Genomic DNA, 18,540 nt, shown 5'->3' on the forward strand with positions numbered 1-18,540 from the left:
ACGAGACTGCTCTTACCTTATACTACATCGCTCAGGCACCGCCAGCGCTCCCCACTACGGGCCCAGCCAACTCAATACAACAGACTGCTCGCTACTACTTACTCCTACTGCCACGCAGTTCTTACTGCAACCAACATTGCCCTCTGGTCTGAGATTCTCTTATAACTTACATATCGCATTCAGCGCGTGAGCAATCCATCGAAAGTACATGTGCTCGAGTGCGCTAGCAACAAATTCCTTAGTCATGGACCTCTTACAATCTAAATAAATTTGAAGGTTGCTGTTACAGAATTTTTGTTGTTACCTTAATAAATTTTGTCAAATTTTAGTATATCAAACAGTCTTTTGAATTGTCACATTAACAAAGCCCGAAACTGCGTTGTTCGCCCAAAATACGAAAATACGTCCGATCACATCTTACTGCTTCCTCATTCTGCGGTAATAACCATATTCCAAAGGCTTTAGAATTTTTCTCGACAAATTAATTTCTGTTCCCCTCGATTATTATTTCATAAGTAAATCCAGATGTAAAGATAGTAAACAGTTCTAGATTGCGTAATTAATAATAGAAATTTTAAGTGTGCCAAATAATTCGTAATTCCGAATGTTTCTAAAAAAATAATTGTAGTTGTACATTCTGAGCTAGTGCTTATCGATTGTCACATAGAAAATAAATTAATTCTTTTTCCTAAAATTCAGCTTCAAATATAACATACTGTTTATAAAATAATATGAAAGTTCTGCGAAGAACAGCTGAGATATTACTGAGTTGTCCAAAATTAGGAAAATAATACCGGTATCGACAACTACTGTTGAGGAAAAGTAATGCTGGAAAAGGGCGTCCCGTTACAAAGTCCACCCTTTCCCGTTCAGCTAGTAGACTGATCGCTCTGTAAATCGATGTATCCTTTGAGGACACTATACATTACCCTGACAACCAAATCAGTGTTGTTCGCATGGATAGTTTGCGAAACTTACGAAGGATGACTATGTTTTGTCAGCTGCTGTAAACGGTGTCATTGTGTAATGGACATAGAATGCGGAAAAGTCGAATGTTTACAGACATAGTGTCTCGGTTAGTTGTGGTTGAACTGCATGATAGTCGATGGAATTACTGAAAGAATTACAGCAACTGTCAATTTTTTACATAGATTTAATTCTGCCAAGAAACAAGTCGGGCTTTCGTATAGGTATGTGTCTTCGACAGTACAATATTCTTTTGAACCCTGGAGTTATCGTATGAAATTATCAACTGTTTCTAGTGTATTTAGTTGGATTATTCAATTATGTGCTCATACATCTCGTTTTTTGCCTTTATAAGCATAATACGCACACTTTCAGCGCCACTGATGCTATGATGCGGCGCAGCATTTGCCGTGCTGAGGAGTTATGCTTTCGATTGAGAGATAATTACAATTATAACAAATTCGTAAATCGGTGATCAGTATAATAATGATCCGATCCATAGAAATAAACGAAGATATAGGTTTCGATTGACCTGCCGCTATTTCTGACATATATCTCACGTAAGTTTTATGAGATTGTTTATTGGATACGTGTGGTAGCGGCCTGTTGTCCTGCAACCACTACGGAGGTGTGGAACTCTGTCCTTTCTCTCATCAGGATGGCGTTCTGCTCACTCCTCTAGTCGTCGTGGGTTCGAGGAGCTAGAGCGGGCCGGCCGCTGTGGTCGAGCGATTCTAGGCGCTTCAGTCTGGAACTGCGCACCTGCTACGTTCGCAGGTTCGAATCCTGCCTCGGGCATGGATGGACGTCCCAAAGTGCTTAGAGCCATTTCAACCATGTGAAGCTAGGGCAGAATGAGGCAGTATGTTGGAGGTTCACCCTTTCTACACCAGTGAGACATATGTTTCTCACATACATCCTTATTTCCCCGAGTTCACAGGAATATGGAAGTTCCACGGCTGTATGGTCCTCAAATCTAGCGCTGATTGTGTCAACAGATGGAAGACAAGAGACTGATTGTTCGGCTTAATTATTTCAGTTGTGAACTGGGTGCCTTCCATTTTGGCGTTCATGTGTATTTTTTTCCTTTTTGCGATAGATAATAGCAGTAAACTATTTTATCGTCTTTCCTACAATGTTTGCTAGATGTTTACATATTTGTGCACATATTAATTGATGAAACACTTTTAAATTCGTTGCACGGTTTCGCCTTCCGACCAGTGTGTATGTAGAAGTTCTATTTGTGCCTTCAGTTATATTTGAGTCTAAATTTTGTTGCATTTATATATTTTATTCGTTACTGGAATCTTATTCTGTTTTCCTTGAGCTGATGTGATACGGAAAACTCCACAAAACTGTGGTTTATTTTATGTGATGATTGTTTGCCTTCCCCTTCTGTTTATAATTCTGCCAGTTGACAGTTGCCTTACATTACAAGGTGGAAGGAAAGTTGTCACATTTTTCTCCACTATTACAGTACCACATGATGAATCTGTTTACTATTGAACTGTCCAAAAGGAAATAAGAAAGACGACGCCACCAGCCATCCACTGCCAGTAGAATATCCGTTTCTCCGCAGGCCGAACAGGTCTGCAACTCCCATTAAGGATGCAAGGGTTGTACCATCTACATTTTTTCTTGTGACCAATCTTAAATGTTCCGGGTGGAGAGCAGGCGACGCAACTTAAACTTGGTTACTGTCTTGGAATTTGTTTGACGCAATAAAGGTACTAACTGTCTCGTTTTACAGACCCTAATCCCTAGTAAATAATTATTTTACATAGGACATATATGTCGCGCTGGACTCCAGCAGGAAAAATTTATGGAGGCATTTAATCCACCTTGACTTCAGTCAGACATATACGTCCCACTTAAGGTCTACTGTGGAGTATTTTCCTGCAAAACATTCTTAGGGATAGGTTTGCTGATAAAGAGTTCCTCCACAGTCGTATCGTGTGTGAGTTCACCCAAGGCAATGGGAGAAAGGCGCATTAGAGGTACGCTGAGTTGTTCCCCTCAGTGACGACAACCACATCACAATACTTTTACGTCTATGTTTTGTAATCGATGTTTTGGTGATTGCATACTACATGCTTCTTCATTTTTTTCAATATATTTTCACAGAAAGGAACGTAACGTGAATAAAAAACTGAATAAGTAATAATTACATTGTTATTCTGTAACAAGCCTCCGGACACAATTGCTTTCCAGTAACGAAAACACTGAGAAATTATTCTTGAATTATTTCCGTTTATTTTTTTGTTTTGGCAGTAGAGTTCTGGATTCCTGTAGTTTCTTACTTACACCGAGATAAACTGGGCCAGTGCATTCATATATAAAGTGCAGTGATTAATACACTTGAAAAGTAACCCTGGTGGGAGTATATAAATGATTGAGAATATTGGCAACATTTAGTGTATTAACAATATTTGTTCACACAAAACAGACAAAAATTATGCTTAACAATTTATTGATTGAGTACTACAGGTGATTAAAGACTACACTGGACAAGGATCCAGGTTGCCAGAGACAGTTTAACTAGTGGAGTTAGTCAAGTACTGTGGCCCTAAAAACGTGGATGACGCAATCTGAATTGATCTGACGCTGAGCAGACTTTTACTGATCAAATCCACTGAAGTTTCTCTACAAAGGTGCAGCTGAGAGCAAGTGGCGTGTGAAATCCGTACGCCCTGACAACGTCGAAGCGGCAGTACGTTAGCTTGTTTGCTTCGTACGGCGATGTAACTTGCAGCTGGCGAGACGAGTGCGGTGGAGGTGAGACGTGCAGGCAACACCTGTGAATCGATCGCGACCACGAAAGAAATGCAAAAATCTCACGGTCACGAGTACCAACAACACATGCCCCTAGTAGACCAAAGTCCCGCACCTGAGTGTTTCACACCTCTCCGGAATAAATAAAAAAAAAGAAAGAAAAAAAGATTTTCCCACAAAGTGCACGAACGACACCACATTCACACCGCCTTGAGCCAATCACAGAGATCTAGAGGCGCTACACCCCCTTGTACAGATGCCACTTCTTTAGTCCTCTTCTTGTTTCTTGTTTATCCCGGCTTCTTGAGATCTTTTGTGAAGAGACACGATACAAGTTCCGTAGTGGCGTAGGACAATCAATGAAGTTACACAACAGTTAGTAATTTAAACAGATAAATTATGGCCTGCAATTACTAATTAACATTCCCCATTCTGAATAAACTTCAAGAACTTGTATTCCACAATCAATAATATTGTATAGGCTGAAAGAAGATATTAGTTTGCTAAGGATTCAGATCACAGTCAAATCGTGTCTAGACAATGACGTCATGAATCCATACTTGCTTGGAATGAGCTAAATACCTGTACTGAAAAATACTGTCTTTTGGGTAATTTACTGACTTTTATAACAAATTTGGTACCCCTTGCACCGCTACATCCCCTCCCACACGACAGCACAAACTCATGTCGAACCCCGAGCGGTCTAAGGCGCTGCAGTCATGGACCGTGCGGCTGGTCCCGACGGAGGTTCGAGTCCTCCCTCGGGCATGGGTGTGTGTGTGTTTGTGCGTAGGATAATTTAGGTTAAGTAGTGCTTAAGCTTAGGGACTGATGACCTTAGCATTTAAGTCCCATAAGATTTCACACGCATCTGAACATATTTTCATATCGAACCAGGGCAAGAGTAAAGGAACCTGCGTCTCTGAAAAAAGAAACCGCCAATTATTGGCTTTTTTAAGTTGTCGCTGAGGGGGAAGATGATTTTTTCCTAAGTCGTGTGCCGGCCAGTGTGGCCGTGCGGTTCTAAGCGCGTCAGTTTGGAACCGCGTGACCGCTCCGGTCGCAGGTTCGAATCTTGCCTCGGGCATGGATGTGTGTGATGTCCTTAGGTTAGTTAGGTTTAAGTAGTTCTAAGTACTAGGGGACTGATGACCTCAGTAGTTAAGTCCCATAGTGCTCAGAGCCATTTGAACGTAAGTCGTGTCTTTTGCCATGGCAACAAGCGAACAGATACAATCTGAAAGATCTTTATCTAAATTGCCTGTCCCTTGGAGCTTGTTAGTCCTAGCTATGATGTGTAATAAAGATTCTCCAAACGTTTCTCAGACGCCGAAATTCCTTATACAACCGAGGTGGACGGGCAGAGTCATTCACTGGGCTAGGGCTATTTCCACTATCGGAGAACATGTAAACAGGTGAATTGCCTATGCGTCACTCTGCACACAATGCCTGGCTTACGACTCCGTTGTGTAGACGTGCCCCTTTTGACCATCGCCCCAGCCCAGGCTTCCGCTGGCGTTGCGGCAGGCATCGTGACACTGTTCTCCTGGAGACCTGTCTCTACGAGGGGCTGCCCTGTCTGCCCTGTGTGGCTTTGGGCCTGTCCAGCAGGATTTACTGAGGGATGGGCTCGCCGTCAATTGCTTTCAACTCCCAACAAACCCTTTCTACAAGTTAATAATCATAAAAATGCGCCATGCGTTTAGCGTCCTACAGGCTCCATCAATGTCTGCTCAGGCTGTTTACTTCCTATTGTTGAAATCATAATTAAATGGACACCCTAGCTGCAAACAGGCGTTGATGTACTTCATTGGGGACATGTTGAAAATGTGTGCCCCGACCGGGACTCGAACCCGGGATCTCCTGCTTACATGGCAGACGCTCTATCCATCTGAGCCACCGTGGGCACAGAGGATAGTGGGTCTGCAGGGACTTATCCCTTGCACGCTCCAAAAAAAAAAAAAATGGCTCTGAGCACTGTGGGACTTAACATCTATGGTCATCAGTCCCCTAGAACTTAGAACTACTTAAACCTAACTAACCTAAGGACAGCACACAACACCCAGCCATCACGAGGCAGAGAAAATCCCTGACCCCGCCGAGAATCGAACCCGAGAACCCGGGCGTGGGAAGCGAGAACGCTACCGCACGACCACGAGATGCGGGCTGCACGCTCCCCGTGCAAGGCTATGTAGTGGTGTGGACATGTTGGGAATGTGGATCTCACGGGGAGCGTGCAAGAGATAAGTCCCTGCAGACGCACTATCCTCGGTGCCCGCGGTGGATCAGATGGATAGACCGTCTGCCATGTAAGCAGGAGATCCCGGGTTCGAGTCCCGGTCGGCGCACGCATTTTCATCATGTCCCCCATGAAGTACATCAACGCCTGTTTGCAGCTAGGGTGTCCATTTAATTATCATTTCATTTCTAGCAAAGCTGCATGCTTATCCACGGTAACTGTTCTTTCGGGAACAGATACTACCGCCATATATAGTTAAAATATGGCTTTCCGGCCATTTGACCTTCTTGTGCGAACGCACACGCTATGCCCGAACTCGTACGGGACTTGGTAGATTAATCTGCCACGAGTAATGAGTATGATGTGCAAACATCTATTAGGCGCAGTACGAATGTAGTAGTGTGGACATGTTGGGAATGTGGATCTCACGGGGGGCGTGCAAGGGATAAGTCCCTGCAGACGCACTATCCTCTGTGCCCGCGGTGGCTCAGATGGGAGCCGGCACGGTAGCTCAGCGTGTTCGGTCAGAGGGTTAGCAGCCTTCTGTAATAAAAAAAGAGCTAATCGATCAACAACGAACTTAAACGGATAACTTACGACGTCCGCCACGAGCAGATGCAACGAACAAAAGCGAACAAAATGAGATTAAAAAAAAATATATGGATAGAGCGTCTGCCATGTTAGTAGGAGATCCCAGGTTCGAGTCCCGGTCGGGGTACACATTTTCAACATGTTCCCAATGAAGTACATCAACGCCTTTTTTGCAGATAGGGTGTCCATTTAATTATCATTTCATTTCTAGCAAAGCTGCATGGTGATCCACGGTAACTGATATTTCGGGAACAGATACTACCGCCATATATACTTTCTAGTGTCTCACTCAAGGTGCATCACGTTGTAATGAAATCTTTAATAATTTCCTGTATGTGAAAAATAGGTGAGACAGTCTTTTGCTCTCTCACACTCGACTTGCTTTCTGGAGGACGACGGTTCAAACGTATATCCGCCAATCCAGGTTCAGGTTTTCTGCGACTTTCCTAAACCGCTCCACACAAATAATGGGATAGTTCGTTTGAAAGGGCACGGCCGATTTCCTTCCCCATTCTCGACACATGCAGAGCTTGTACTCTGTCTGTAATTACCGTGATATCGACGTGGCGCTAAACCCAGTCTTTCCTCTTTTCTTCTTGTTGGTACAAATTCGGTCCAAAGGGAATGAAAAACTTTTCATTGATTATGACTCCCACGAGAGATGATCTGAACATGTTTAATGCGTGACTTGCGGAATTTAGTAGAACTCGGTTGTATTTCTGCGTATGTTGTCAGTATTGCGAAGATACTTCCTTTCAGTGGTATTCCTTTTACATTACAGGTCTGTGACCAGTCACGTTTACTATCCGACCGCATCACTGCCACTTCTGGGTGAGGCAAGCAGCCACCAATGTTAGACCGCACGCTTGTACTGCCGGCGACTTGCAGATGGAGACTACAAGCAAGGAGTGATGGAGCCGGCAGGTCTGAGCAAGAGCTGGCAGACAGCCGTCTCGCCGAGACAAATGCCACACTAAATCGCGGAACCGCGGCAGCTCCCGGCTAACGAGTGTTAACGGCCTCCGCGACGGATGCTGATGTCTCCGTGTCTCCGTGTCACCGCGCCCGCTAATGAGACGAATTCCTCACCTGCGTCACAGTCCTCTCTGCGAGCAAGTGTCACAGAACTCGGCGGTGCCAACTGCACCTCGAAATACGGAGTAATGGTGCCTCGTACAATATGATGCACATCCGGTTAGAATACATGTCTCAGAAGCCAGTAAATGCGTAGACGAAGCCTACCGTACAACAGTTTCACATTATAATGTCCGAAGAACGAATACGGAGTTATAAATCTCGTTGTGGAAGGACGCTAGCTTCGTTAGACGCAGGATGCTATCCTGTAGAACAAATTTCGATTATTTCTTAACAATTTGCATTTATAAATGACATTTACGAGGTGTGGCTAGAAAAAAACCGGACTAGTACTGGTGAAACAATAAAACGAATGCAATAAGGCTGAAAGTCGCGTGGCCTGTCACGTGACTCTCGCTCCGCCTACTACTCGAGTTTCATCTGCCTCCTGCACTCAGTCTGCCTGTGGCGTCTGTTTTAAGTAGTTGACGTTTTGTCTGTGCGTCGGAAAATGTTGAGTGTACAGAAAGAACAGCGTGTTATCATCAAATTTTGTTTCAAACTAGGAAAATCTGCAAGTGAAACGTTTGTAATGTTACAACAAGTGTACGGCGATGATTGTTTATCGCGAACACAAGTGTTTGAGTGGTTTAAACGATTTAAAGATGGCCGCGAAGACACCAGTGATGACACTCGCACTGGCGGACCATTGTCAGCAAAAACTGATGAAAACATTGAAAAAATCGGTAAACTTGTTCGACAAGACCGCCGTTTAACAATCAGAGCAGTGTCTGAGTTAACAGGAGTTGACAAGGAAAGTGTTAGGCAGATTCTTCATGAAAGTTTCAACATGAACAAAGTGTGTTCAAAAATGGTTCCAAAGTGTCTCACAATTGAACAGAAGGAACGCCGAAGAATGATTTGTTCTGACATCCTGGAAAACATTGAAAGTGATCCCACCTTCTACAAAATGTTATTACTTGCGATGAATCGTGGTTTTTTACTTACGATCCCGAAACTAAACGCCAATCGATGCATTGGAAAACTCATAGCTCTCCACGACAAAAAAAAGCACGAATGTCAAAATCGAAATTCAAGGCAATGATGATTGTTTTTTTTTGACATCAAAGGGATTGTGCACATTGATTGGATACCAGAGGGACGAACAGTGAATCAGCATTACTTCATTAGCGTCTTGGCTACCTACGTGAACGAGTACGGAGAAAACGGAACGATTTGTGGAGAAAAAAGTCATGGATCCTTCACCGAGACAATGCCCCAGCTCACAGTGCGTTGTCAGTGAACACGTTTTTAGCAAAACACAACATTCCCATCTTAGATCATCCACCCTACTCACCTGATTTGGCCCCCTTTGACTTTTTTCTTTTCCCTAAAGTCAAGTCAGCTTTGAAAGGAACTAGATTTGAGACTGTTGAAGCAGTAAAAGAAAAAGCGACGGAAGTAATGTATGGACTTACCGAAAATGATCTGCAGCATTGCTATGAACACTGGAAAATTCGTATAGAGCGGTGTAGAGACGGAGGAGGAGAGTACATTGAAGGAGATAACATGAAATTGTAAATAATTGTAAATAAATGTTTTTTCCAGCATCAGTCCGGTTTTTTTCTAGCCGCACCTCGTATAGTGACAGATGTGCTGTTTACCGTAAATATCCGAAATACTTGCGTTGCATAAACAAAATAAAAACGTGGATGAAAAAAATGTTAGTTAACAGGGCAGTATTAACTATAATCTTTAAGTTAAAAATTACAACAGTCTTGATCGCATTAAAACACTTATTACAATAATCACCGGTTTCTCCAATGGTCGCAGGAGGAGGTGGTGAACGGGGTAGGTACTGTCTGTAATCTACGAACGTCAACTGCTATGATATGAGCACTGAACGCCCAAAAGTGGACAGTAAGTCTGACGTATTGACCAGCGGCTGCCGTTTACATACCTCTTCTAGGATATAAGCATTTAAGTGCACCGTTGCAATAAATATGCACTTGCTAATGAAATTCGTCGTAACTAATCGGTCACAAATTGAAACGAACAGTGAATTCCATACATGCAACACTAGAGGGAAAAATGACTCTTATTACCCACTATTAAAACTGCCACTGACTCTGAAATCAGCTCAATTCAGAGAAAAAAGTTTTTGATCATTTTTCAGTAAGGTAAAATGTTTCACAGGTAGCAAAGCAAGTTTCAAATCATCATGATCATCTTCTTCCAACCATTAAGTGCTGTTTTCATCTGTTCCGGTCTCTATCGTCCATCAACCGTTTACGAGGTCTACTTAATTCTCCCTTTCCAGTTGGCCGATAATTCATTCCTTTTTCGGCAGCTTTTTGAGATGTGTTTCTACAGAAGAACGTTGAAAACCAAGTGGACGGATAAGGTAAGGAACTTGCAGGTCCTCCAGCGACTCGGCGAGGAAAGGATACGGAAAACATCGGCAAGAACTAGGGACAGGATGGTAAGACATCGGTTAAGTCATCACGGAATAACTTCCATTCTGGTAGATGGAACTGCAGAGAGTAAAAACTGTGGAGGTAAACAGAGACTGGAATACATCCTGCAAATAAGTACCGACGTAGGCTGAAAGTACCCTGAAGAGGTTTTCGTAAGAGAGGGAATTGTGACAGGCCGTATCAAACCACTCAGAATGATGACTCGAAGGAAAGAAGAGTCATTCTATCAATATGATCCTTCCATTTCATTGTATTTTCTTATAAGTAAATTAAAAGTATGAAATAAAATAAAACAAAGCTGCTGTTACTGTTCGACATTATCCTTTTATTTCGTTCCATTGTCTTCTAACTTGTCACTAACTAAAAGATTTTTAAATCTGATCTTCTCGTTTCACTCCTTCTTTTATGGATTTTATTGTAGCCTGTTACTTATCTCAAGAATCTTATCTCTGCCTCCTCTATTCGTGATTTTTCTTCTTTTGTTACTGTCTATAATTCCGAACCATGTACAAGAGTAGGTACAGCCATAATGTATATTATTTCATACTTGTTTTCCTTCTTGTTTCCCTTTCCAAAGTTTTTCCATATGTTCCGCAGATATGTTGATATTTATTAATCGTCTTCTTAATGTCTTTATCATAATCAAAATCAGTATCACATGCTGGAAGATAAAAGTGGGATACCGGTTCTAATAGTTTCTGATTTACTATCATTTCCGATCTGATTGGATTTTTTCCTTTGAAAGCAATTACGCCTATCTTTGTGTTATTTGCAGATAAGATATAGTTTCGTTTTGGCTTAGTCTGTGCTCTGCTCTTTGTAAATTATATTCTGTTTCCTCTACAATTATATGGTCATCAGTATATAACAAATTATTTAATGCTGCACTAGATCCTATTTTAATTCCTAACTGCATTTCATGTCTCCACTTCATAACTACGTCGTCAATATATATAAATTAATTAAAGCGAGTGATAAGCTGTACCTGTGTCGAACACCTTGATTTATTAAAATTTCATCTGACATTTTCGAACCTGAGCTTCTAACTATTTTTTAATTTATACATAGGCAAAATTTTAAAGCTAACCTAGAATCATTTGTCCTAGGCAACAGATTTTATTCCATGGAGAAACTTTTGTCTGTAAACTGTTACCCTGCAGTGGAAGAAACCTTGCTTTCAAGTGTATTTACATGACTAGGAATGATACGTAATGTGTTCATTAACGTTAACATTAATTATATATGCATTTCTTGTAATCTGACTCGTTCCACATCATTTCGACAGAGGAATCGGCAAATGATATATGGAACATGTAATTAACTATCCAGTTAATTAAAATCTACATTATCTTTACATTTCTTTTAATTTGATTAAACATCTTCTCAGGCAGACTAACCCTACTGGGGACAATATCCAGACAAGACCCCAAGTTCTTGACTATAACTTCTTTTTGTTCTTGTATGTCGGTATAGCGGACGAATAAGAACCGTCAGTTGAAGGCTGCTTGCTGAATGACCAGTGCGTCTTTTCCCAGCGCTTTCATTTATATACAACCAACTCTAGCAACGGGACGAGTTACATTACCCTTGGTATTTGCACTACGTGTAAGTACAGAAGTATCGTAGTTACTTTAATGTTCCGATTTAACAACGTCAGATTCACGTGAATTTTACGTTCTTGAACACTTACTGAGACGAAGAAGTGTATTGACAAATGCAGTATCTTGGTCATATAGATCCACTGCATATTAGTGCCTGAAGGATGGATACTCGTCTGTTTCCCAATATATATTTCCTAAAGAAATACTCCCCCCCATGAACCATGGACCTTGCCGCTGGTGGGGAGGCTTGCGTGCCTCAGCGATACAGATGGCCGTACCGTAGGTGCAACCACAACGGAGGGGTATCTGTTGAGAGGCCAGACAAACATATGGTTCCTGAAGAGGGGCAGCAGCCTTTTCAGTAGTTGCAGGGGCAACAGTCTGGATGATTGACTGATCTGGCCTTGTAAAATTAACCAAAACGGCCTTGCTGTGCTGGTACTGCGAACGGCTGAAAGCAAGGGGAAATTACAGCCGTAATTTTTCCCGAGGACATGCAGCTCTACTGTATGATTAAATGGTGATGGCGTCCTCTTGGGTAAAATATTCCGGAGGTAAAATAGTCCCCCATTCGGATCTCCGGGCGGTGACTACTCAGGAGGACGTCGTTATCAGGAGAAAGAAAACTGGCGTTCTACGGATCGGAGCGTGGAATGTCAGATCCCTTAATCGGGCAGGTAGGTTAGAAAATTTAAAAAGGGAAATGGATAGGTTAAAGTTAGATATAGTGGGAATTAGTGAAGTTCGGTGGCAGGAGGAACAAGACTTTTAGTCAGGTGATTACAGGGTTATAAATACAAAATCAAATAGGGGTAATGCAGGAGTAGGTTTAATAATGAATAAAAAAATAGGAGTGCGGGTTAGCTACTACAAACAGCATAGTGAACGCATTATTGTGGCCAAGATAGACACAAAGCCCATGCCTACTACAGTAGTACAAGTTTATATGCCAACTACCTCTGCAGATGATGAAGAAATAGATGAAATGTATGACGAGATAAAAGAAATTATTCAGGTAGTGAAAGGAGACGAAAATTTAATAGTCATGGGTGATTGGAATTCGTCAGTAGGAAAAGGGAGAGAAGGAAACATAGTAGGTGAATATGGATTGGGGGGAAGGAATGAAAGAGGAAGCCGCCTTGTAGAATTTTGCACAGAGCATAACTTAATCATAGCCAACACTTGGTTCAAGAATCATAAAAGAAGGTTGTACACCTGGAAGAATCCTGGAGATACTAGTAGGTATCAGATAGATTATATAATGGTCAGACAGAGATTTAGGAACCAGGTTTTAAATTGTAAGACATTTCCTGGGGCAGATGTGGATTCTGACCACAATCTATTGGTTATGAACTGCAGATTGAAACTGAAGAAACTGCAGAAAGGTGGGAATTTAAGGAGATGGGACCTGGATAAACTGAAAGAACCAGAGGTTGTAGAGAGTTTCAGGGAGAGCATAAGGGAACAATTGACAGGAATGGGGGAAAGAAATACAGTAGAAGAAGAATGGGTAGCTCTGAGGGATGAAGTAGCGAAGGCAGCAGAGGATCAAGTAGGTAAAAAGACGAGGGCTAATAGAAATCCTTGGGTAACAGAAGAAATATTGAATTTAATTGATGAAAGGAGAAAATACAAAAGTGCAGTAAATGAAGCAGGCAAAAAGGAATACAGACGTCTCAAAAATGAGATTGACAGGAAGTGCAAAATGGCTAAGCAGGGATGGCTAGAGGACAAATGTAAGGATGTAGAGGCTTGTCTCACTAGGGGTAAGATAGATACTGCCTACAGGAAAATTAAAGAGACATTTGGAGAGAAGAGAACCACTTGTATGAATATCAAGAGCTCAGATGGCAACCCAGTTCTAAGCAAAGAAGGGAAGGCAGAAAGGTGGAAGGAGTATATAGAGGGTTTATACAAGGGTGATGTACTTGAGGACAATATTATGGAAATGGAAGAGGTTGTAGATGAAGACGAAATGGGAGATAAGATACTGCGTGAAGAGTTTGACCAAGCACTGAAAGACTTGAGTCGAAACAAGGCCCCGGGAGTAGACAACATTCCATTAGAACTACTGATGGCCTCGGGAGAGCCAGTCATGACAAAACTCTACCATCTGGTGAGCACGATGTATGAGACAGGCGAAATACCCTCAGACTTCAAGAAGTATATAATAATTCCAATCCCAAAGAAAGCAGGTGTTGACAGATGTGAAAATTACCGAACTATCAGTTTAATAAGTCACAGTTGCAAAATACTAACGCGAATTCTTTACAGACGAATGGAAAAACTGGTAGAAGCCGACCTCGGGGAAGATCAGTTTGGATTCCGTAGAAATGTTGGAACACGTGAGGCAATACTGACCTTACGACTTATCTTAGAAGAAAGATTAAGAAAAGGCAAACCTACGTTTCTAGCATTTGTAGACTTAGAGTAAGCTTTTGACAATGTTAACTGGAATACTCTCTTTCAAATTCTGAAGGTGGCAGGGGTAAAATACAGGGAGCGAAAGGCTATTTACAGTTTGTACAGAAACCAGATGGCAGTTATAAGAGTCGAGGGGCATGAAAGGGAAGCAGTGGTTGGGAAAGGAGTAAGACAGGGTTGTAGCCTCTCCCCGATGTTATTCAATCTGTATATTGAGCAAGCAGTAAAGGAAACAAAAGAAAAATTCGGAGTAGGTATTAAAATTCATGGAGAAGAAGTAAAAACTTTGAGGTTCGCTGATGACATTGTAATTCTGTCAGAGACAGCAAAGGACTTGGAAGAGCAGTTGAATGGAATGGACAGTGTCTTGAAAGGAGTATATAAGATGAACATCAACAAAAGCAAAACGAGGATAATGGAATGTAGTCGAATTAAGTCGGGTGATGCTGAGGGAATTAGATTAGGAAATGAAACACTTAAAGTTGTAAAGGAGTTTTGCTATTTAGGGAGTAAAATAACCGATGATGGTCGAAGTAGAGAGGATATAAAATGTAGACTGGCAATGGCAAGGAAAGCGTTTCTCAAGAAGAGGAATTGGTTAACATCGAGTATAGATTTAAGTGTCAGGAAGTCGTTTCTGAAAGTATTTGTATGGAGTGTAGCCATGTATGGAAGTGAAACATGGACGATAACTAGTTTGGACAAGAAGAGAATAGAAGCTTTCGAAATGTGGTGCTACAGAAGAATGCTGAAGATAAGGTGGGTAGATCACGTAACTAATGAGGAGGTATTGAATAGGATTGGGGAGAAGAGAAGTTTGTGGCACAACTTGACTAGAAGAAGGGATCGGTTGGTAGGACATGTTTTGAGGCATCAAGGGATCACAAATTTAGCATTGGAGGGCAGTGTGGAGGGTAAAAATCGTAGAGGGAGACCAAGAGATGAATACACTAAGCAGATTCAGAAGGATGTAGGTTGCAGTAGGTACTGGGAGATGAAGAAGCTTGCACAGGATAGAGTAGCATGGAGAGCTGCATCAAACCAGTCTCAGGACTGAAGACCACAACAACAACAAAGAAATACTGTATCCTAACTGCCCAAAGTCCTACTACAGATAAATGAAGACAGCGTAAGCACTATTCTTGATGAACTTGGCAGGTACTGCGGATATCGAATAATGCCTGACCTCAGCGCTTGGAGAGATTCCACTCGAGCGTTTGGTGAGAGTTCTCAAAAGCCTAATAACCGATGAAACAAGTGTTTTGTAGCTAATGCTGATTATTTTTAAGGCCAGTATAGGTATTTGTTTCTGTTTCCTTTATTTTGTGTTACCATTTACCACACGGAGTATAAAGAAATAGTTACACTTGTTTTGAGATAATGTTCATGGACATTACGAATACAGACGAAACGCGTATAGGGGCCACTGAAATGGAAATACAAAGTGTTAAAAAAAGCGTGAAATATTTTGAGATGTGGCAGTGTGGACCAACAACAAGGGAAAAAACTGCTAGTAGCCATGGGCTTTCAAATGCATACCTTAAGAGCTGTGACCAGTTCTTCACCTTGGCTCCTATGGGACACAACACTTCTATTGTGTGATCTTTGCTTTCCATAGTTTGAGAGGTGGTCGTATTGACGGAAACAAGAAAAGAGTCTAGTAAAGAAGGCCTCTGAAAGTCAGACCTTAACAGTGATGAACACTTATTCAGTAGAAGAAATGTGTTTCAGTAGCAAAGACGAACAAGTGCATGTTTATTAGACACTTTTTCCTGTTATGCTCCATACTAGCACCTCTCAAAATATTCGACATTTTTTAACACTTGTATAAGACGCACAAGAGTTTGCAATCTAACAGATAAGGAATAAAAACATGTTTTTAGCTGAGCTGGGAAATTTTTTCGTTAACGAATTGCTAAAACAGGAGAAAGTAAAATGGGTGAAAAAAATCGATCGGATGCCAGAATGAAGAATAACCAAACAGAAAATCATGTACAAACAACAAGTAAAGTATGCCCCTGGAACACTGGAGAAGAGATAGCTAGACTAACGTCGGAACAGGCGAGAAATCCAATCCTTGAAGTGGAGAAGGTTTATCGGATTTAATCGGTTCTGTTTCCATTCTACAACAGAAAAGCTTCTACCAGTGTTCGATTTACGTGTCGGTTGTTGTATATCATTAGCATTTGTTTGAATGCTAGAATACGGGGTACTTTTTCGTTCAGCATGGCTACTAGTCACAGTCGGAATCAGAATGGATTCCGGGATATTGTATAACTTGTGCAGTGAGCTTTATGGAGATACGTTGCAGCTGTGTGCCGGGGTGGGGTCCTCTTTAATCCGGGGAGGTGGGAGGGTCCAGTGCGGCGCGGTGGACGGCTTAATCTGTCCGGTGGCGCGGGGCCTCCGCGGTCGCTATGAAATATTCAGCGGCGGACGGTGGACGGTGGCTGTTCTGGTCTGCTCTGCTCAGGGGACGGGATAGGCAGCCGAGCAGCACAAGCCAGCCAACGTCTCCTCCCCTGCAAGACTCTGCCGGCCTCGGCGCGGTACACCGACCTGGATGTGGCGTCAGGTGCGGCCGACGGTTTGCAGTAAAGTAAAGGTGTCAATGCATTCAGTCTTCCTGTAGTCGTATCAATTTTTGCTGACAAGGTGCGCTACGCAGATGCTCTAACACACACACACACACACACACACACACACAAAAGATGGAATAACATAGAGAGAGCACACCACAGCAGTGAGGAATGCTGGATAACTTTTCGCCATGTTTTATGTTGTCAAAAGAAATGCGAGTGCTTTAGGACGGTAATGCGTTAAATAACCACAAGAACTGACTGAAAAGAAGACGGTCAAATTATTTATCTAGTAGTTCAAATGGTTCAAATGGCTCTGAGCACTATGCGACTTAACTTCTGAGGTCATCAGTGGCCTAGAACTTAGAACTAATTAAACCTAACTAACCTAAGGACATCACACACATCCATGCCCGAGGCAGGATTCGAACCTGCGACCGTAGCGGTAGCCCGGTTCCAGACTGTAGCGCCTAGAACCGCAAGGCCACTCCGGCCGGCTATCTAGAAGTAAAAAATAAAGTAGCTCATGGAATCATTTGGTGTGTCTCATATTCATACTCGAAATCATGCACAGTGACTGAGATGTTCATGTTTTAGTGACGTAAGGTGACCGCTGAGTGAAATTTCACCACACAAATACCCTGTAGTACTCTTTATTATCCTAAGTTAAACAATGATTAAAATTCGAAGCTAGACAATGAACCTTAAGTTCTCAGTCGGCACCTCATTGGTTGTGCGTGACTTCAGCGTCATTCAAAGATACGTTTCTCTAATCTGATTTATTTATTACATTTACACAAATCATTTCACATACCTTCGGCATTTTACATGTGTGACGTTGTGTCAACTGCTGGGGCACATCTGAACTGTTATATTATTCTGAAATATCAGTACCCAAAGACCGCTTGTAAATCTTTTTATTGATTACTGGTTTTCACAGATCTATGCTGTCATAATCGGATCTTGCCACAATTAACAGAGGTTCATGACCTTGCAAATTTGTAAGGTTCATGAACTTCTGTTAATGTCATAAAATGCACGGTTTCACGGCCGGCGTCTTCTTCAGTTAGGACTTCCTGGCTGAGAGACCGTGTTCGAAGTGCAAAAATCCTTCCTAAAGTTTCATCTCCAACAGCGGGAGACATCTTCAGAGGTGAAATGGCCGTTTTATTTCGGAAGATATCTCTCGCAGTTGGAGACGAAATATTGGGAAGGGTTTCTATATATAGCGACCACGGCCTCTCAGCCCGGAAATTTTAACTGAAGTTCTGTTAATGTGTTAAAAGATCTCATGATGATGGCACAGGTATGTCGAGACGGATACCTAATAATAAGATTTACAAACGGTCTTGGCGTACCTGATTTTCAGAATAATGTGACATCTGACCTTTTTAAAAGTTGTTTCATTTTTGGGTTTTGTTCAGAAAGCATGAAATATACTACACTCCTGGAAATTGAAATAAGAACACCGTGAATTCATTGTCCCAGGAAGGGGTAACTTTATTGACACATTCCTGGGGTCAGATACATCACATGATCACACTGACAGAACCACAGGCACATAGACACAGGCAACAGAGCATGCACAATGTCGGCATTAGTACAGTGTATATCCACCTTTCGCAGCAATGCAGGCTGCTATTCTCCCATGGAGACGATCGTAGAGATGCTGGATGTAGTCCTGTGGAATGGCTTGCCATGCCATTTCCACCTGGCGCCTCAGTTGGACCAGCGTTCGTGCTGGACGTGCAGACCGCGTGAGACGACGCTTCATCCAGTCCCAAACATGCTCAATGGGGGACAGATCCGGAGATCTT

At 42.2% G+C, this 18,540-nt stretch overlaps 1 non-coding gene across 1 annotated transcript; it reads right to left on the reverse strand.

Annotated features, from left to right (window-relative positions):
- Positions 1-5,570: 5,570 nt before the first annotated feature.
- On the reverse strand, positions 5,571-5,645 carry Trnat-ugu (transfer RNA threonine (anticodon UGU)). Its single transcript has one exon. It is a non-coding gene; the product is annotated as a tRNA-Thr (tRNA).
- Positions 5,646-18,540: the final 12,895 nt, after the last annotated feature.

The sequence above is a fragment of the Schistocerca cancellata genome, unplaced genomic scaffold (genome assembly GCF_023864275.1).
Source record: "Schistocerca cancellata isolate TAMUIC-IGC-003103 unplaced genomic scaffold, iqSchCanc2.1 HiC_scaffold_1104, whole genome shotgun sequence".
Taxonomy (NCBI): domain Eukaryota; kingdom Metazoa; phylum Arthropoda; class Insecta; order Orthoptera; family Acrididae; genus Schistocerca; species Schistocerca cancellata.